Raw genomic sequence first — 21,944 nt, 5'->3', positions numbered from 1 at the left:
GGACGGTGCGTGACTAACGCACGCACCGCCCCCATGCGACGTTACAGCCAGTACAGCGCCCGCCACAGTGAGGAGTGTCGGGGTGCACAATGCGCCTCCTCCCCTCGCTAGTATCCGCCCCAGAGCCGCAGCAAAGATGTAAAAGAGCCGCATGCGGCTCCGGAGACGCAGGTTGCAGACCCCTGGCATAGTATATCCACTTTCATTTACTCTGCCAGTGTCAGTACTCTGAAGTGTTTGGTGTTTGAGGCCAGCCCGTTAACATTTAAAGATAAAACCTTTAAAGATCTATCCATTATCCCGACTACTGCTTATTTTAATGAATCCCTCTGTGTACATATATTATATTTTTAATTCTGGCCCATTTAACCCCCCTCCCCCTTCCCCCCTGAGACTCAGTTAGGGATCTCCATGATCCCTGTCTCATGGTATCTTGGAAAACCACACTCCTCTCCCTTCGCTCTTAGAAAGTTTATATCAGAATAAAGCAACATATATATATATTTACAAAAGCCTATTTTAGATGACTCTAGTATATATTATTTCTCACTGGAAGGACAGATCGTGAAGCTGAGGCTCCAATACTTTGGCCACCTCATGAGAAGAGAAGACTCCCTGGAAAAGACCCTGATGTTGGGAAAGATGGAGGGCACAAGGAGAAGGGGATGACAGAGAATGAGATGGTTGGGTGGTGTTCTTGAAGCTACCAGCATGAGTTTGATCAAACTGCGGGAGGCAGTGGAGGACAGAGGTGCCTGGTGTGCTCTGGTCCATGGGGTCACGAAGAGTCGGACACGACTAAACGACTAAACAACAACAAGTATATATTATTTCTTGCTGTTTCCTTCCTCTCTCGACTTCCGTCTTCTTTTATTCTCTTGTCTCTGCACTGGAGCTTCTTGAGATTCTTCACTCGACTCTCCCTGTTGGTCTACCTGTAATTCTTCCGAACTTGAGAGTTCTTGCTCAGTCTGTCCTTGTATTCCAACTCCTAAATGCTTCACCAGGGTTCTTAGCTGAATATTTCCCGTCGTCTTTAAAAACCAGCATTGTAGCAGGGTAGGCCTAGGTAAAGAGGATTTTATGATTGTAGAGAGCTTGTGCAAACTGCTGCATACGTTTCCTGTCTTGAAGCGTTTCCTGAGAAAAGTCTCACTATGACCTTTTGCTGTTTAAACTGCAGGTCTGCTTCCTGCTGGAGTGATTTATAAATTTGATCTCTTAACTTCTCTCTTGTGAATGCCATAATTACATCCCTGGGAAATCCAGAGCCTCCTTGTGATGTGAACAACCAGTGCACTCTCTCAATTTCATTCTGCTCAATTTCAATTCCTTGTTCTTTGAGCCATTCTAACATCTCCTTTTCCAGGTCCTTATTCCCAATGTCTTCAGAAATACCAGAGAATTTTAAATTCCTTTGTGCTGTCTGTCGTTCATTTGTGAAATTCTTTTTGTCTTCTTTTTGTTTGCATCAGCCACCTCTTTTGCATGTTCTGATATTTTTGTAACTTTTTCTACTGTAGCAGTCATTCTTCTCATCTCTCCTTTCAAGTCTTGCATATCAGCGCGGACATTTGCTTCTGAACGCTGAATCATTTCACCCAGCTCCTTCAAAGACTTGGCCATCTTGTTAAGTCCTTCTCAAGTCTTTCCCAAATAAATAGATAAACCACCGTTTTAACCACTAACTCACCCCAATCCAGGACTTGGACCTAAGCCCAGTTTTCTTGTTTTCTTTTTTAAAATAATATTTATTAAATTTCCAACAAATTAAACACAACACTACAAAAAGCCAAAAAAGAAAAAACATACAATACAATACAATACATAGTAATAATAAAAATAATAATAAAAGAAACAAACAAGACAAAACAAAACAAAACAAAAACCATTTAAAATTTCAATTTCAACATCTTATCTTTCTTTCCCTCATTTCCTTGACCTCCTCACACCTCCCTTTTTGTATTCCACTTCTGTTAATTGTTTCAGCAATTCCTATCCATCTTCCCCTGTTTTCTATCCTATAATTATCTTAACACATTTTAACCTTATTATCCTTTAATACTCTTTTAATCTATTTATACTTAATTCCTTATAACATTTCTACTGAAGCCATATAACTTCATTCCAACGTTCTTCTAACATTCATTAATTTTACAATATTTCTATAAATAATCTTTAAACTTTTCCCAGTCTTCTTCCACTGACTCTTCTCCCTGGTCTCGGATCTTGCCAGTCTTTTCCGCCAATTCTATCTAGTCCATCAACTTCATCTGCCATTATCCAACACTTCTGTGCTTCCAGGAGACAACCACTCTCTCCGCCAGCAAAAAGCAGAAGGTTCACATCAAAGTTTAGGGGTCTGGCAGGGCAGGTCCATCTCCTTCTTTAGCATCCGTCAATATCTTAAGTTTTACTCGAGGCTTCCTGCCCTGCCAAACAACTCCAAAGACATCCCTCTGCCACCTCCTGATACAATCCATCCCATCGAAAACTTGCACTATTTGAAACAAAAGCAACATCCCCGGCATCACAGCAACCCTCATCCCCACCACAACAACTCGGCCCAACAATAGCAACTTCAGATTTGTCCATATTTCCCAATCCCCCTTCTCTTCAATCCAACATCCTTCACAGTTACCCTTAAATAAATTCACATTTTTGGCGGTCATACTGAGAGCCAACTGCTTCTTCTGTGGAGTGAAGCCGCGCAGCTGTTGCCGGAGAGCGCCGACCTTTTTCCTGTGACAATTTGGCTAATAAACAACTACCCGTGAGTAGGTTAAACTCGAAGACTGGGATATTTAAAGAAAAAAAGGACAAATTTGGCACTGAAGCGGGAAGGCGTAAACAGGAAGTCCGTCTTCTGCTTTCTGTAAATAGATCAAAGCAAAGACTGTCTAAGCTAAGACCCTGAAAATTGTTTGAATAAAGACTTAAATTTCAACATCAATTAAAGAGAACTCCCTCCCTAAGTTGCGGGAGAGGGGAGGGAGAAGGGGAAGCATCTTTGCCCGCAAAAAAGAAGAAGAAGAGAGAAAGGGGATAAAGACCACCACTTAACGCCTGGGAACAGACTGTCAAGGGATAATGGATACCGCATTGTGAATCGCACTGTTAAAGGATAATGCAACTATTTGACATCTAACTCTGCAAGAGAGATACTTGTTTTGAAGGGTCTCTCCGGACTTGAAACTGTTGCTGTTTTGGCTAACGGGGGGATCTTTGAAAGTTGGAAAAGTTATTTTATTGTTACAAGTTTGGACTGCTACTGTGTCCCCCTAGAGGAACTTTGAAATTGTTACAACTGGCCAGGGAATTTTCCATCCTAAACAGGCTAAGGGGAATTTTCCATTACAAAACAAGCAACCGTGGGATTGACTTGATCTGTTGATAAAGTGTTATGGCAGACTTGACTCAGGAAAAAACAACAAGATCAGGTAAAATTAGACTGCAACAGCATAGGCCGTCAGCAACTGGCCTTCCTGCCCCATCAGGGGAAGATCCAGCCCAGGTGACGCCTAAAGGAATGGCTTCTGAAGGGGGCCTAGCTTCAGCACTAGACAAAATTTTTGAGTCTTTGGAAAAATTAAGCAAACAGGTTGCTGAAGCGACAACTAGAATTGATCAAAACACGTCAAGCATCAATAACTTGGGGCAGAAGGTGAACTCAAATACAGAATCTATTGAGAAACTGCTGCAGGAATCTACTTTGAACCGAAAAACAGCTGAAGAAGCCAAGGAAAAAGCATTGACTGTAGAGGAAAAGAGACCACCGATTTGCAGGCAGCTTGAGGACCACAAGTCTTTGCTGTCTATGATTGAATTGAAAGAAAAACAAACAAAATTAAGGATTAGGGCTGTACCTGAACTTGAGAAGGACAGTTTGATTGACTTTCTTACGCAAGAATTTGCAGACTTTTGGAATTTAGATTCAGACAAGTTGGATATCAAGATAGTAAGTGCTTTCAGACTTGGAAGAGGGGGGAGAAAGAACAGGGTGAGAGACTGTTTGATTACCCTCCGATCAAGAGAGGAGAGAGACAGAATATTGAGTCTGCACTTTCAGAAGACATTGGAAATAGGTGAAGCAAGAGTGGAGATATTTAATTTATATATATATAATTTGTTATTGGTTTTTCACAATTTTTATAAACACAAACATAACACAATACAAAACAAACAAACACATAAACAAACATGTATAATTTCAAATCCTTTTTTCTTAAACCTTACTTCACCGACTTCCCCATACCTCCCCTTTCTGCATCCCAATTCCCAAATTTGTTTCAGCAAATCCTACCCCTTGGTTTTATCGAATTTTCCCTTATTCTTTTCTTTTACTTTACCTTTTACAGCTGTAATCCCCTTTTGTCTAAAACTTCAACATTTTAGCATTCATTAATTTTACAATGTTTCTTAAGATAACTTTTAAATTTCTTCCAATCTTCATCCGCCGTCTCTCTCCCCTGGTCACGGATTCTGCCGGTCATTTCAGCCAATCCCATGTAGTCCATCACCTTCATCTGCCATTCTTCCAGAGTGGGTAGATCTTGTGTCTTCCAATACTTTGCAATAAGTATTCTTGCTGCTGTTGTAGCGTACATAAAAAAAATTCTGTCTTTCTTTGACACCAATTGGCCGACGACAATGCCCAAGAGAAAGGCCTCTGGTTTCTTAGGGAAAGTACATTTGAGAACCTTTTTCATTTCATTATATATCATTTCCCAGAAAGCCTTAATCTTCGGGCACGTCCACCAAAGGTGGTAAAAAGTACCTTCAGTTTCTTTACATTTCCAACACTTATTATCAGGCAAATGGTAGATTTTTGCTAGCTTGACTGGGGTCATGTACCACCTATAGATCATTTTCATAATATTTTCCTTTAAGGCATTACATGCCGTAAATTTTATACCGGTGGTCCACAACTGTTCCCAGTCTGCAAACATAATGTTATGACCTATGTCCTGTGCCCACTTAATCATAGCTGATTTTACTGTTTCATCTTGTGTATTCCATTTCAACAGCAAGTTATACATTCTTGACAAATTCTTAGCATTAGGTTCTAGCAGTTCTGTTTCTAATTTTGATTTTTCCACCTGGAAGCCAATTTTCCTGTCCTGTTTGTAAACCTCCATTATTTGATAATAATGGAGCCAGTCTCGCACTTTATCTTTCAATTTCTCAAAACTCTGTAGTTTCAGTTTATCTCCTTCCTGTTCCAAAATTTCCCAATATTTTGGCCATTTGGCCTCCATATTGAGCTTTTTCGCGGCTTTTGCCTCCATTGGCGAAGAGTGGAGATATTTAAGGACATCCCTAAACATCTTTCGGATCTTAGGTCTAACTACGGAGACCTAGTGGCCCTGCTAAGAGGAAACAGAACCATCTTTAGGTGGGAATTCCCCCAAGGCCTATCTTTTACCTTTAAAGGGAAAAAGTTCAAAATAAGATCAGTGGAAGATAAAGAAAAATTTCTGAAAGAACACCGAGAAGACCTGCAAAAAGAAGCCGAAGAAGAGCTAAGAGCCTTAAAACCAGGAATACGAGACATAGTACCACTACCTTTGGGATTGGACAAGTTAGAGAAGGCGATACCACTGACAGAATAAGAACAACTACCTGGTGCAGTTGGAGGAAAGTAAAATAAATACATCATGTCCCTGCAACTGTTAAGTTGGAATATTCATGGATTTAATTCCCCGGAGAAAAGGGAAAAAAAGTCTTTCATTTATTGAAAAAGGAACAATTGGACTTGATTTGTTTGCAGGAAACACATGTGATAAGGCTTCATAGGAAAGTATTGATTAATAAAAGATTGGGTGAAGAATTTATTTCATTGGACAAGGTTAAAAAGAGAGGAGGAGTAATTATGCCAAAGAAAGCCTATCACTGAAATTTATCTTCAAAGATGACCGAGGAAGATATGTGGCAATTGAAATCCAAACGCAAGCAGAAAAATTTTTGATAGTAGGAGTATATGCACCAAATGAGGGAAAATCTGATTTTTTTTAAGAAGTTGCATGAGACATTGTTAGACTATATGGATTACAACATTATCCTGATGGGAGATATGAATGGAGTGGTGTCTACAAATATGGACAAGTCGCAGAGACAGGTAGTTACTAAAGATGGCAGACTACCAAAAACCTTTTTTGAGATGACTGACAATATGGACTTGATTGACATATGGAGAATAAAGAACCCCTTGGGTAGAGAGGGGACTTTCTTCTCTGAAGCCAAATTGACATGGACAAGAATTGACCAAATCTGGATAACTAGAGGACTTGCACCTAAGACTCGAAAAGTGGAAATTTGCCATAAAACCTGCCCCGACCATAATGCTGTGAAAATGGAGATGAAACTAACACCTGCTGGTTCCTTCAGATGGAGGATGAATGACACCTTGTTTAGAGATCAAGAAGTTACCAAGAAGGCACAAAAAACCTTGAGAGACTATTTTGAGATAAATATGAACACTACCATTGAAAAAAGAGTAATCTGGGACACAAGTAAAGCAGTTATGAGGGGGTTTCTTATTCAACAGAATGCAATAAAGAAGAGAACTCAAACTGAGAAAAAAGATAAAATTTTGGAAAAAATAAAAGAGGCTGAGAAGAAACTGAGAGCGAAACCAAAGTCACAAGAGATTCTGAGAGAAATAAAATTATACCAAGTTCAATATATGAAGATGATGAATCAGGAAATAGAATGGAAAATCAAACAGATGAGACAAAGGTCATTTGAATCGGCCAATAAATGTGGAAAACTGTTAGCTTGGCAAATGAAAAAAGGACAAAAACTCAACACCATCACCAACTTGGAAGTGGAAGGAAAGAACATCCAGAATCCAGTGGAAATTAGAAAATGCTTCCAGAGGTATTTTAAACAGTTATATTCACACGGGCCACAGAAAGAGTTTGATTTAGACCAATTTTAAAAAATAAATGGACTTTAAAAAATCTCTCAAGAAAATAAGTTAATCTTGAACTACAAAATAACAGAACAGGAGGTGGAAGGTGCCATTCAGAACATACAGTTGGGCAAATCTCCAGGGCCGGATGGTTTAACCTCAAAATATTATAGATCCTTGAAGGACTGGATAATACAACCACTAAAGGAGGTTTGTAATGAAATTTTGGAGGGAGGGGAGCGCCAGAGTCGTGGAAAGAAGCTTATATTACACTAATACCGAAAAATGAGTCTGAAAAGACGCAACTCAAGAATTACCGCCCCATATCCTTGCTTAATGTGGATTACAAAATTTTTGCAGACATTTTGGCTAAAAGACTGAAAAAAGTTTTAGTAGAGGAGATACATAAGGACCAAGCTGGCTTTCTCCCGGGCAGACACTTGTCTGACAACACGAGAAATATAATTAATATTTTAGAGAAGTTGCAAGTGAATATTAACACTAAAGCTGTTTTAATTTTTGTAGATGCAGAGAAAGCCTTTGACAATATTTCTTGGAGTTTCATGAAGAAAAATCTTCAGGGGATGGGGGTTGGTCAAGGGTTTGAAAATGGTATAAGTGCAATTGATTCAGAACAAAAGGCTAAACTAATAGTTAACAATGTGGTAACAGAGGAATTTAAGACAGAAAAAGGGACACGACAAGGCTGTCCAATTTCCCCATTGCTTTTTATTTCGGTCCTGGAGGTTCTGCTAAACATGATCAGAAGGGACCGTTTGATCAAAGGTATACAGGTCGGAGCAAAGGTATACAGGTCGGAGGTATACAGTACAAATTGAAAGCTTTTGCAGATGACTTAGTATTGACGTTACAGGAGCCAGAATCTAGCACGAAAAGAGTATTAGAATTGATTCAGGAATTTGGTCATGTGGCAGGATTCAAGTTGAACAAGTTAAAAACTAAGGTGCTTGAGAAAAATTTAACACCGATTGAGAAAGAGAGGTTTCAGAAGGAGACAGGTTTAACATTGGTTAAGAAAGTAAAATACCTGGGGGTTAATATGACCGCTAAGAACTTAAACCTATTTAAAGACAATTATGAGAAATGTTGGTTAGAAGTGAAAAGGGACTTAGAGATATGGACAAATTTGAAGCTTTCCTTGTTAGGTCGAATTGCTGTTATAAAGAAGAATGTATTGCCAAGAATGTTATTTCTGTTTCAATCATTGCAAATTTTGGACAAAATGGACTGTTTCAAGAAGTGGCAGAGAGATATTTCTAGATTTGTCTGGCAGGGCAAGAAGCCCAGAATAAAATTTAAAATATTAACTGATGCAAAGGACAGAGGTGGATTTGCCCTGCCAGACCTTAAACTTTACTATGAATCAGCAGAATTTTGCTGGCTGAAAGAATGGCTGCTTCTTGAGAACACAGACATTTTGGATTTAGAAGGTTTTAATAATGTTTTTGGGTGGCATGCATACTTGTGGTATGACAAGGTTAAAGCACATAAAGCATTCAAAAACCATATTGTCAGAAGAGCATTGTTTAATGTTTGGACAAGATATAAAGACTTACTTGAAAACAAAACCCCAAGGTGGCTATCACCAATGGAGGCAAAGGCTCAGAAAAAAACTTAATATGGAGGCTAAATGGCCAAAATATTGGGAAATTTTGGAACAAGAAGGAGATAAATTGAAACTGCAGAGTTTTGAGAAATTAAAAGATAAAGTGCGAGACTGGCTACATTACTATCAGATAATGGAGGCATATAACTTGGATAAGAAAACTGGCTTCCAGGTGGAAAAATCAAAACTAGAAACAGAACTGTTAGAACCTAAAACTAAGATTTTGTCAAAGATGTATAACTTGCTGTTGAAATGGAATACTCAGGATGAAACGGTCAAATCTGCTATGATTAAATGGGCACAAGATGTTGGACATAACATTATGTTTGCTGACTGGGAACAGTTGTGGACCACAGGTATGAAATTTACGGCATGTAATGCCCTAAGAGAGAATATTATGAAAATGATATACAGGTGGTACATGACACCAGTCAAGCTTGCAAAAATCTATCATCTGCCCGATAATAAATGTTGGAAATGTAAAGAAACTGAAGGTACAGTCTTTCACCTTTGGTGGACGTGCCCAAGGATTAAGGCTTTCTGGGAGATGATATATAATGAATTGAAAAAGGTATTTAAATATACCTTCTTGAAGAAACCAGAGGCCTTTCTCCTGGGCCAATTGGTGCCAAAGAAAGATAGAACTTTTTTTATGTATGCCACAACAGCAGCAAGAATACTTATTGCAAAGTATTGGAAAACACAAGATCTACCCACCCTGGAAGAATGGCAGATGAAGGTGATGGACTATATGGAACTGGCGGAAATGACTGGCAGAATCCGAGACCAGGGAGAAGAGTCGGTGGAAGAAGATTGGAAGAAATTTAAAGACTATCTTCAGAAATATTGTAAAATTAATGAATGTTAGAATGACGTTGGATAGAAACTAAGTGGTCTTTAGCAGTAATGCTATAAGAGAATACGAGATGGTTATTAATAGGTAAAAACTTAATGTTATAATATTTTAAAATGGAAGATTAAGATATAATAATAATAATAATAATAATAATAATAATAATAATAATAATAATAATAATATCTTTATTGTCATTGCCCCCTCTCGGGAACAACGAAATTACTTGGCTCCATCCACTCAGGTAGGGCGCTCCACACAAAATCAAAACAACTATAAAAACACTAATTAAAACAATACAGTATAATACAACAAGGAAGATTAGATGACTTTCAAAGTCCAGGCTTCCCATTCAGGGCCGAGATCGCTCTGGGGAAGAAGCTGTTCTTAAGACGGCTCGTTCTTGTCTTCATCGTCCTGTATCTCCGTCCCGACGGCAGGAGCTCTAAGGTCTCGAAGGTGCTCTAATCTGCTCTAAGGTGGAGAGTGGGCAGCCAACAATGCTCTCTGCTGCCTTAACAACTCTGCACAACCCCAACCTGTCCCGGGTAGTACAGCTTCCGTACCACACACATAAGCCATAAGTGAGCACGCTCTCAATGGCACAGTGATAGAAGGCAAGCAGCAGTTTCTGCGGAAGATGGTTTTTCCTTAGAATTCTCAAAAAGTACAGTCTCTGCTGCGCCTTCTTCATAAGCCCCCTTGTGTTGACACTCCAGGACAGATCCTCTTGTAATTCAATGCCCAAAAATCTGAACGTTGTTACCCTCTCCACACAGACCCCATCAATCAAAAGTGGCTGGACGTTGCTCTTCTGTCTCCTGAAGTCCACCACAAGCTCCTTTGTCTTCCTTGTATTTATGAGCAAGTTGTTAGCTCTGCACCACTCTGTCAGCCGCTCCACCTCATCTCTATAGTCCGTTTCACCCTCCCTTTCAGAGATGAGCCCAATCACGGTTGTGTCATCTGCAAATTTGACAACCCTATTACTAGGGTGAGCAGCGACACAATCGTACGTGTAGAGAATATAAAGGAGCGGACTGAGTGCGCATCCCTGTGGTGTTCCTGTGTTAGTCTTAAGCATACTAGAGGTATAAGGGCCCAACCGAACCCTCTGGGGGCGGTCTGACAAAAAGTCCAATATCCACCCACAAAGTGATAACGGAAGCCCCAGATCTTCCAGTTTAGACATCAGACGTTGTGGTAGAATGGTATTAAATGCCGAGCTGAAATCTAAAAAAAGCAGTCTGGCATAACCCCCCCCCCCCCCGCTGCTCCAAATGTGCAAGAACGGCATGGAGGGCAATCGCCACAGCGTCCTCTGTCGATCTTTTCGTTTTATAAGCAAATTGGAATGTGTCCAGTCCCTCTGGTAGGCAGGCAATGACATAATTTCGTACCAGCTTTTCAAAGCACTTCATGATTATAGGTGTGAGTGCTACTGGACGAAAGTCATTCAGATCTTCCGGGTTAGATTTTTTTTGCTATTGGAACGATAGTAGAGGACTTTAGGCAGGATGGAACAATAGCCTGGGCTAGGGATCGATTTAAGATCCCAGTGAAAACTCCTGCTAGTTGATCTGCACAGTCTCTCAATACCCTTCCAGCTACCCCATCTGGCCCTGTGGCCTTCCTTGGGTTGATTCCCTTCAACACCTTCCTCATCTCTTCTTTTTCCACAGAGACTACTACATTCCTTTGTACTGATGATGGTGATGGTGGTGATGGTGGCAAGGCCTTCACAGGGAGTGGTGGTGGTGGTGGTAAAGCCTCAGCAGGTGTTGCTGCAGATGTTACTTCAAAACGGGCAAAAAGGCATTCAAATCCTCTGCGAGGGATGCCCCTCCCTTGTCTGCCAGGGAATCCTTGGATTTATACCCTGTTAATTCTTGTACACCTTGCCACACTTGCCTGGTGTTGTTACTTTGTAGATGATTCTCCAGCCGCTGTCTATACGCCTCCTTTGCTACACGGATACATGATTGAAGAGGGGAGGGATTTGCTGAATTAAAAATTTGAATTGGAATACAGAAAAGGGAGACGTGAGGAGGTCCGGGAAATAAGCAAATGAAAATATGTGATGGAAAGACTGAATTGTTTTTAACTATTTTTATTTTGTATTTTTATTTTTTTATTTTTTGTAATTTTTTGAAAATCTCAATAAATATTTATATAAAAAATAATAATTTGGAGGGAGTGCTTTGCTCTCTTTTTTCTTCTTTTTTGAGGGAATTTTTGTGCTTGCCAAATGTATAACTAAAATATAATTGGACTACAAACGGTACAAAGGAATTTCAGAAGATTAGCTAAATAAGGATTTAGCCTAATTGGTGGCAAGAAGATTGGTCATATTCCGGCCCCTGTTTTGGTCCTCTACTCCTTTTAAAGAGTTTTGCTTTTTTACTGCTTTTCAATAGTTAAATTTACGGTTGGGCCGAAAATAGAAAATAGACAATTTACAAACTATAAACTACAAATCAGAAACCCGAACAAAAGATAAAATTGGACTTGACCAATATTTAGAAACTGAATTTCTGTAATTTGGGACATTTGTTGGATTTGTTTTTAGGGTGGCTGGTGGTGTTATAAAACGGTGTTGTGGAGAATTTGTCTGATAATTTTTATAAAATGACACACCAGCAGAAGAAATTTGTTTCACTCCGACCTGTATTCCTTGCACCAACCGGTCCTCCCTAATCATGTTCAAAAGCACCTCCAGGACTGAAATAAATAAAAGAGGGATAGGGGGCACCCCTGTCGTGTTCCTTTTTCAATTTTAAATTCTTCTGTCACCACATTGTTCACTATCAATTTAGCTTTTTGCTCTGAATAAATTGCTTCTATTCCATTTTCAAACCCCCGTCCCACTCCCATCCCTTCCAAATTTTTCTTCATAAACTTCCAAGAAATGTTGTCAAAGGCCTTCTCCGCATCAATAAAAATTAACACTGCTTTCGTATTGATATTGGTTTGTAAAAGTTCCAAGATGTCAATAATATTCCTAGTGTTATCAAACAAATGTCTGCCTGGGAGAAAGCCTGCCTGGTCCTTATGAATTACTTCATTTAGCACTTTTTTAAATCTACTTGCCAAAATATCTGCAAAAATTTTGTAATCCACATTTAGGAGTGAGATGGGACGGTAGTTCTTAAGTTGAGTCTTTTCAGTTTCCAATTTGGGTATCAATGTGATGAAAGCTTCTTTCCACGTTTCCGGTGCCTTCTTCCCTTCCATAATCTGATTGCAAACCTCCATTAGTGGTTGTATCAAATAGTCTTTTAATGTCTTATAGTACTTGGAGGTAAGTCCGTCTGGGCCTGGAGATTTGCCTAGTTGCATATTCTGAATGGCACCCTCAATTTCCTGTTGTGTTATTTTACAATTCAGGATTGTTCTCTTTTCCTGGGCTAATTTTGATAATTCATTAATTTTTTTTAAAATTGGTCTATCTCAATCTCTTCCTGTGTCCCCTGTGTGTAAAGTTTTTTAAAATATCTCTGGAAACACTTTCTAATTTCTTCTGGTTTCTGAACGTTTCTCCCTTCGATCTCTAGATTAGTAACAGTGTTCAATTTTTGTCTCTTTTTCAACTGCCATGCTAGCAGTTTTCCACATTTATTTGCTGATTCAAATGATCTTTGTTTCATTTGTTTAATTTTCCATTCAACCTCTTGATTTATTAATTTCGAATATTGTGCTTGATGGAATTTAATTTCTCTCAGAACCTCTTTCGACTTTGGTTTTGATCTCAATTTTTTCTCTCCATCTCTTATCTTCTCTAAAATCTTATCCTTTTTTTCATTCCAGAGTCTTTTCTTGATCGTATTCTGTTGTATCAGAAACCCTCTCATAACTGCTTTACTTGCGTCCCAGATTGTTCTCTTTTCCACCGTAGTATTCAAATTTATTTCAAAATAATCTTTTAGAGTTTTTTGGGCCTTCTTCACAATCTCCTGATCTCTTAATAGGGTGTCATTCATTTTCCATCTGAAGGAACCGATTGGAGTAAGTCTCAATTCCACTTTCATGGCGTTATGGTCGGAGCAGGTTTTTGGGCAGATTTCCACTTTTCTAGTCTTAGGTGCCAGCCCTCTAGTTGTCCATATTTGGTCGATTCTTGTCCATGACAAATAGGCCTCAGAAAAGAAGGTTCCTTCTTTACCTAAGGGGTTCTTTGTCCTCCATATGTCAATCAAATCCATATTGTCAGTTAATTCAAAAAAAGTTTTGGGTAGTCTGCCGTCTTTTGTTAAATTTTGATTTTGTGACTTGTCCATATTTGTAGATACCGCCCCATTCATGTCTCCCATCATAATGATGTTAGTATAGTCCAGATAGTCCAGCATTATCTCATGCAGCTTCTTATAAAAATCTGATTTCCCCTCATTTGGTGCATAGATTCCTAATATCAAATTTTTTTCTCCTTGTGTCTGTATTTCAATCGCCAAAATTCTTCCTTGCTCATCTTTAAATAAGAATTTTGGTGACAGGCTCTCCTTTGCGTAAACCACTCCTCTTTTCTTGACTCTGTCCGATGAAATAAATTCTTGGCCTAGTCTTTTGTTAATTAACACTTTCCTGTGGAGCCTGGTCACATGAGTTTCCTGCAAACAAATAATGTCCAATTGTTCTTTTTTCAATATATGAAAGATTCTTCTTCTTTTTTCTGGGGAATTTCCGCCGTTAATGTTCCAACTAAGCAGCTGCAGAGACATCCTGGATCAATCTGTTGGTCCTATAGTGGCATCTCTTCCTTTTCCTCTAATCCCGAGGATACTGGTGTCGGTACAGCTCCAGGCGGTGGTGGTGGCCAAGCTGTTGCTGCTCCCTTTTGAAGGTCTTCTCCATGGTCGTTCAAGAACTTTTGCTGGTCTTCTGTTGTTTTAATTTTAATTTTCTTTCCTTTAAAATTAAAAGATAATCCTTGGGGAAACTCCCACCTATAAGGAATTGAGTTACCTCTCAGTAGTCTTGCTAGTTCTGTGTATGTTGCTCTGAGGTCCAAAAGTTGTTTCGGAATGTCTCTGTAAATTTCTGCTCTTTTGTCTTGAATAACAAGTGATTTTCTAAAATGAAGGCCTAATATCTTGTCTCTCTCCTGCTTGGATCTTAGAATGATCAGACAGTCTCTGGATCTGTCCTTCCTTACCACTCTTCCCAATCTAAACGCAGTTACAATTTTAAAATCTTTGTCTTCTTCTATACCCCAGAATTTTGAAAATTCTGATGTCAAATAGCCAATCAAGTCTTCCTGTTCAAGTTCTGGAATAGCTCTCAATCTGAGATTATTTTCCCGATTTCTCAATTCAACCATAGACAGGTAGGCCTGTTGTTCACCAATCTGTTTATGCAATGGCTTCACCTCTACTTTGATCGCCTTGACCTTCTTATTGGCTTCCTTTGCTTTTTGATTGGCTTCCTCAACCAGTTTGCGATTTTCTGCAGTTGCTCCTTGTAGATTCCCAATTGCTTGTGTATGCTGGGTAACCTGGTCAGTCAGTTTGCTAATAGAGGATGTAGCTTGGTCAATTTTTGTTGATTGATAATCCACCTTTTGATTTAGAATTGCCAGTTGTTCCAAAATTTGTTTTAAAACTGTTTCAGATCCTCCTGCAGCCATATCCTCTGATACTGGCTGCCCAACTTCCCCTTCTTGTACTCCCAGAACAGCTGGGACAGATGATCTACGCGATTGGGAAGTCAAAGTTGTTTGAACCAGTTGTACTGATTGTTTTGCCTTTGTTTAGCAGATCTTGTTTTCCCTGAGCCACTCATTCCACACCTGCCTATGTGTCAAGGTCAAATTGTATGCTGTCCCATGGGAAAGACAGTTCCAGAGTGTAAACAACAAGGCAGCAAAGAGTCAAAATAAAATGTAGTTCCCAGACACTTATAAATCCAAAGTCCTCTAGGGGGAGTACCACTGTAATTCAAAGGAAAGAAATAACTTTTTCCGCCATTAAAGTCCCTGCAGTCCCATACAATACAAAGGGTCCTTCAATTACCTTTTTAACGTGTAGAGTTCTTCCCGAGTTAAAACAAAGTCTCAAAAAGGGTGCAAGAAACAGTTTCCCTGTTTGTATCCAGACAGTAACGCTCAAAGTAGCACTTTCAGTTTAAGATACAGTTTCCGCAATTTGACAGCTCTCTATCCTGGCAGTCCGGAGCTTTTGGTTTCTTAAATCTTTATAATCCGCAAATGAGAGGAAAGTTCCATTTAGAATCCAATAAGTTTAAAACAAGTTCCCTTCTTTTTTCCTTAAAAACCAGTTCAGTTAATGCACGATAATCCCAACTTTTGTAATCCCTTTTAAAGCGCTTCCCGCTTGTCAGAGTCTTTGCTTTGATCTTTTAAGCACGATCGATCGGAAGACGGACTTCCTGTTTTTCGTCTCCTGTTTTCAGCCGAATTTATAACTTTGGTCCCAGAATTTTTGTAATCCCTACTCACGGGTATGCTGTTTGGGATCCGATGTTTCAAGAAGAAAGGTCAGCGCTCATCAGCAGCAGCCGCGCTGCTTCGCTTCCGCAGAAAGAGCGATGAACTCACAGCACCGCTCCCCCTTCTACGTTCCGGAGCCCCTTACGGGGTTCCTATTTCGTTTCTGGGGGGGCTTCTGGTGCCCGCTGACTCCCACAGCCATGGGCTCGCTCTGCCCATGGTTTTTCTTAATGGGTCACCGCTGTGCCGCAGCGGACGACCCTTTTCCGCAGAGCCCCTCTTCAGAGCATGAAGAGGACCGCCATTGCTGTTTCGCACCGCCTCCGGAAGCTTTTGCAGATGACTTGGTTTTAACATTACAGGAGCCAGAATCAAGTACAAAAAGAGTTTTAGAATTGATTCATGAGTTTGGTCGGGTGGCGGGATTTAAGTTGAATATGCAAAAAACCAAGGTTCTGGGGGAAAAATTGACATCTTTAGAAACAGATGGGTTTCAGAAAGAGACAAGAGTTAAATGTGGTTAAAAAAGTGAAATACCTAGGGGTTAATTTGTCTGCTAAAAATTTGAATTTATTCAAAGATAACTATGAAAAATGTTGGTCAGAAATTAAAAAAGATTTAGAAACTTGGTCAAGATTGAAACTTTCCTTGTTGGGTCGAATTGCAGCTATAAAAATGAATGTATTGCCAAAGATGTTTTTGTTCCAAACCCTACAGATTGTGGACAGAGTGGAATGTTTTGGAAAATGGCAGAAGGATATTTCTAAGTTTGTCTGGCAGGGCAAAAAGCCCAGGATAAAATTTAAAATTTTAACTGATGCAAAAGAAAGAGGGGGATTTGCCCTGCCAGACTTAACGTTATATTACGAAGCTGCAGCTTTCTGCTGGATGAAGGATTGGCTACTCTTAGAGAACACTGATGTCCTAGATCTGGAAGGGTTTAATAATTCTTTAGGATGGCATGCATATTTGTGGTACGACAAGGTAAAGACTCACAAAATGTTCAAAAACCATATTGTCAGAAAAGCAATATTTATGGTCTGGACAAAATACAAAGACTTATTAGAAAATAAGACCCCGAGATGGTTATCACCAATGGAGGCTAAGGCCCGAAAAACCCCCAATATGGAAGCCGGCTGGCCGAAATATTGGGAAATAATAGAAAAAATTGGAGACAATTGGAGGTTGCAGAGCTTGGAGAAATTAAAGAATAAGGTGCGAGATTGGTTACACTACGCTCAAATTCAAGAAGTTTTTAAATTGGACAAAAAAGTAGGGTTCCAGGTGGAAAAATCGAAATTAGAGACAGAATTGCTTGAACCAAAGATTAAGGTACTTTCGAGAATGTATAACTTGCTGCTTAAATGGAACACTCAAGATGAGACAGTCAAATCAGCCATGATAAAATGGGCTCAGGATATTGGGTATAACATTAGGTTTGAGGACTGGGAAAGGTTATGGACCACCGGAATGAAATTCACGGCATGTAATGCCTTGAAGGAAAATATTATGAAAATGATATATAGGTGGTACATGACCCCAGTCAAGCTTGCTAAGATATATCACCTGTCTGATAATAAATGTTGGAAATGTAAGGAGGCTGAAGAGACATTCTTTCACCTCTGGTGGACCTGTCCAAAAGTGAAGGCCTTCTGGGAAATGATCTATAATGAGTTAAAAAAGGTGTTTAAGTACACCTTCCCCAAGAAACCAGAGGCCTTCCTCCTGGGCATTGTCGGCCAGAAGGTGTCAAAGAAGGATAGAACTTTTTTCATGTATGCAACTACAGCAGCAAGAATTCTTATCGCAAAGTATTGGAAGACACAAGATCTACCCACACTGGAAGAGTGGCAGATGCAATTGATGGACTATATGGAACTGGCTGAAATGACTGGCAGAATCCAAGATTTGGGAGAAGAAACAATGGAAGAGGACTGGAAAAAATTTAAGGATTTTTTACAAAAATATTATAAGTTGTATGAATGTTAAAAACTGCATGATTTGGAAATTTTAGCTCCAGCAATTAGATTTGGTGAAACAGGAAACTAAGTTATAAGTGAGAAAAGGTTGAAATTCAAAGTAATATTATGTTGGATTTAAGGCATAAGTAATTGGTATTCTAAATTTAAAAATATAATATCTGAAAGGTACAAAATAAGACATGAAACAAGGTAAGAATTTGCTGATATTTTTATTGCAAAAAACGCATGGTGGGAGAGATGTGAGGAAGTCCAGTTGGTTATGTAAAAATGTTTTTGAAGGTTGGATTTTTTCTTTTTTCTTTCTTTATTTCTTTTATTTCTTCTTTATGGCTTTTATATTTCTGACTTTGTATCTGAAAATGTAATAAAAATATTTAAAAAAAAAAATAAAGTCAAGAAATTGAGTCCTAGTATGCTTAGCTGCTCCTAAAGTTCTTTAGATAGCCACCCTGGCTTCTTTAGGCACCTTCCATGTTTCCGTCTCATTGGTATTGCCTGACGTTGTGCTTTTACTATCTCCCTCTTAACAAACTCCCAGCCATCATGAACTCCCTTTCCTTTTAGTATTCCTGTCCATGGGATCTCACCCAGCACTTCCCTAAGTTTTATGAAGTCGGCTTTCTTAAAGTCAAGAAATTGAGTCCTAGTATGCTTGGCTGCTCCTTTCCGCTGTATAGTAAACTTCAGAAGAGCATGATCACTCGCGCCTAATGATCCTAAATATCCCGGTAATTGAAGTCCCCCATTACTACTATCTCCCTTCCTTTTGCATGCTTGGCCATCTGTTCCAGGAAGGCATCATCTATGTCCTCCGTTTGGCTTGGGGATCTATAGTAAACTCCCACAATGAGGTCTCTGTTATTCTTCTCTCCCTTAATTTTGACCCAAATGCTCTCACTTTGGCTTTGAGGTTCTAAATCTTGGATCTCTTCACAGGTATACACATCCCTGACATATAACGCCACTCCTCCTCCTTTCTTGTCTGTTCTGTTTCTCTGAAATAGATTGTATCCCTCCATTATTACATTCCAATCATGGGACATATCCCACCAGGTTTCAGTGATGCCTATTATGTCATATTTAGTTTGTTGTACCAAGAGCTCAAGCTCATCTTGTTTATTTCCCATGCTTTGCGCATTAGTGTACAGACATTGAAGTCCATTAATCATTCCCCCGTGTCTCTTATTTAAGGATTTTTTCCTCCCACCACTAGGTCTGCGTGCTGTTTGCATCAGTCCATCTTCAAGAAACTGCAGTCCGTGATCTAAGAATCCAAACCGTTCCTGTTTACACCATTTGCGAAGCCAGCTGTTCACTTCCACTATTTTCCCCTCTCTCCCTGGGCCACGTCGTTCAACTGGGAGGACAGATGAGATGACAATTTGTGCATTTAGTTGCTTCAATTTCCTGCCGAGAGCCTCGTAGTCTCTTTTGATCTTCTGGAGGCTATTGCTTGCAGTGTCATTGGTTCCCACATGAACCAAGAGGAAGGGGTATTTGTCAGTGGGTTTTATGATTCCTTGCAGTCGTTCAGTTACATCTTGGATCTTAGCCCCGGGGAGACAGCACACTTCCCGAGACATCTTGTCAGGCCCACAGATCACTGCTTCTGTTCCCCTCAGTAGGGAATCCCCTATCACCACTACACGCCTCCTCTTGGGTTTGGTCGGGGTTCTTCCGTGAGCTGTCCGTTCCAAGGTCGCCTGCACATTCCCTGAGGACTGACTTTGCTGCTCGTCTTCATATACCTGATTGACTGTAATGAGGGAGAGATCCTCAAATGGAGTCTGCTCTTCGTCTTCCATGCTAATTTCATGTGACTCTTGACCCTTTAAGGTACAGGCAGCTGTCAGCAAGACTCTTCCTGAAACCTAGCTTCTCTAAGGCTTCAGGCAAAAGTTCCAAAAGTCCCTCTTTGTTTCTGCTTACCACGTTTCGCAGACGCAACTGTACTGCTTCTTATCTGGTTGCTACGGGAGATGACCTTGCCTCCTTCCGTTGCCTCCACAGGACAGTCTCTCACGAGATTGTAGGGGAACCCGCATCTGTAGCAGCATCTTGAAACAAAAGCTCTCCCCACCACTCCTTCCTGTATTCCCTGCACCCCCACCCTTGGGTGCAGGACAGCCTTGGCCTGTAGCTTGAACCCCAGCTCTCTGTCTACGAGCCTCTTCATCACATGGCCTCCCAGAGACAAAGCAGCAGCTCCTAGCTGTGATTTCAGGAACATGGCCTTCAGCTCCCACTTGGCCCTCAACTCTCTCACATCCCTTAGCTCCCGCTGTGGTTACACAAACCATCTCCAGTGCCTGCCAAGCAGCCTGAGCTGTCTTCAGACCCTCAAGGTGGAGCAACAGCAAAGCGTCCATGCTTGCTCTCAGCATACACAGCACCCTCTGCTCTCTTCTCAGAGCAGCCTCCACGTCTGCTGCAGCAGCTTCGGCAGCAGCCTGGATTGATGGGGCTTGCATGCAATGCCAGAGCCCTGTGACCAAAAACCAATCCCTTGCTCTTCTGGACCAGCACTCCCAGTTCTGCCCGTTGAGCCTTTCAAATGGGATGTTAAACGTCTCCTGGAGCTCTGCCATCTCCTCCCCCGGGGCTCAGTACTCATGCGTGCCAGCTGTCTTCCGAGGAGAGACCTCCAGCTTCTTCCTTGCCAGCTCTCTCTGTGTGCTCCAAGCACACAGCTTCGCAGCAGATTCAGCCAGCTTCTCCTTTCACCAGAGAGCTCAAACTGCCTCTGCTCTCAGCACAGCAGCAGGCAGGATCTCAGAGCACACAGACACAGCACAGATATGGAAAGCTTCCTTGCCTTTACAGCATGATTCCTTGCCTTTACAGCAGGCTTCCTTTGCGCACACTGCTTTCCCGGACCTCTGAGCTTGGCAGAGCAAAATACAGCGTATAAAGCCTTTTAGCCTTCTGTCCTCTGTGCGTGCCGTTAGTGTGCATAAATTAAGAGTCCACGCAGCTTCTCTAAGCTAGAAGCATTTATTACATCAACATAAATCATCCAGTATTGGGCAGAAAGAAAGACATGTCTGCTCGGGACAAAAACGAAACCAGAATAACAGAACAAAGAAAGCAGATCCCAGATGTGTGATGCAGGATCTCTCCACCCCTTCAGAAGGCAGGACGCACACACTGAGCTGTTTAACCCTGTAAGCTCAGGTTCTCACACAACACCCCTCTCTTCTTGCTCTGTCACAAGAGACTAGGGCCCTGCGGGACCTGACATCTTTCCGCAGGGCCTGCAAGACAGAGTTGTTCCACCAGGCCTTTGGTCAGGGCGCAGCCTGACTCCCTCCTCTGGCAACCTGCACAGAATTTTGCTTAATTGGTTGCCATCAATTTGATTTAATTAATTTTTATAATGAAATATTTTCAGATTTTGTGATCATTTGACTGATTATTTGATTGTTGTTAGCCGCCCTGAGCCCGGCTTCGGCTGGGGAGGGCGGGATATAAATAAAATTTATTATTATTATTTATTATTATTATTAGTTTGTAGGCTCAGTAAAATAATAATAATAATATGACACTCTCTTTTGTTACAAAATGCAGCAGAGTAATTTAAAATGTTGCCTTAGTTTGCGGAAAGAGAAAGAAGAGAAAGAAACAAAAAGAATGTAACAGTCTGAAAACTCTTCCCCAGCCGATCAGAGAGTCCCAAAAGAGGGGGAATAGACGTATGGAGCCAAGCTGGAGGGAGTATTTCTAACCCCACACCCCGTAGTTCATATAGCAAATAAAGGGGGGACAATTGTAATATTTCAAATTATAAATCCTGCTGCAGGAAGGTCAACTTGAAAAAACAACACATTTTTTCCAGAAAGTCATTCACTTTTAAATTGTGCCACAGTCGGGGTTGACCTCCTTATTTTCACCCTGCTGCCCTCCAAATCATCCAAGTTAAATTACAGACCTGTATTGAGATTTCGATTCAGGTTTCTTTTTGGTTGACACCCTGTCACTGAATCCCAGGGGAGCTTGAGGCTTCGTTCCGCAGAGACAGAAAATGCCTCCTTAGCATCCTCACCTCAATGTCACCGATCTTCTCCACTCCTTTAAGGAGCGATCCAGGCGGCAGAGAGGCTGCTTGGGGATGCTACAAGGCGCAATCC

Source organism: Podarcis vaucheri (genome assembly GCF_965113315.1).
Source record: "Podarcis vaucheri genome assembly, chromosome: 9".
In the NCBI taxonomy this organism is placed as follows: Eukaryota; Metazoa; Chordata; class Lepidosauria; order Squamata; family Lacertidae; genus Podarcis; species Podarcis vaucheri.
This window is presented reverse-complemented; position numbering follows the sequence as displayed.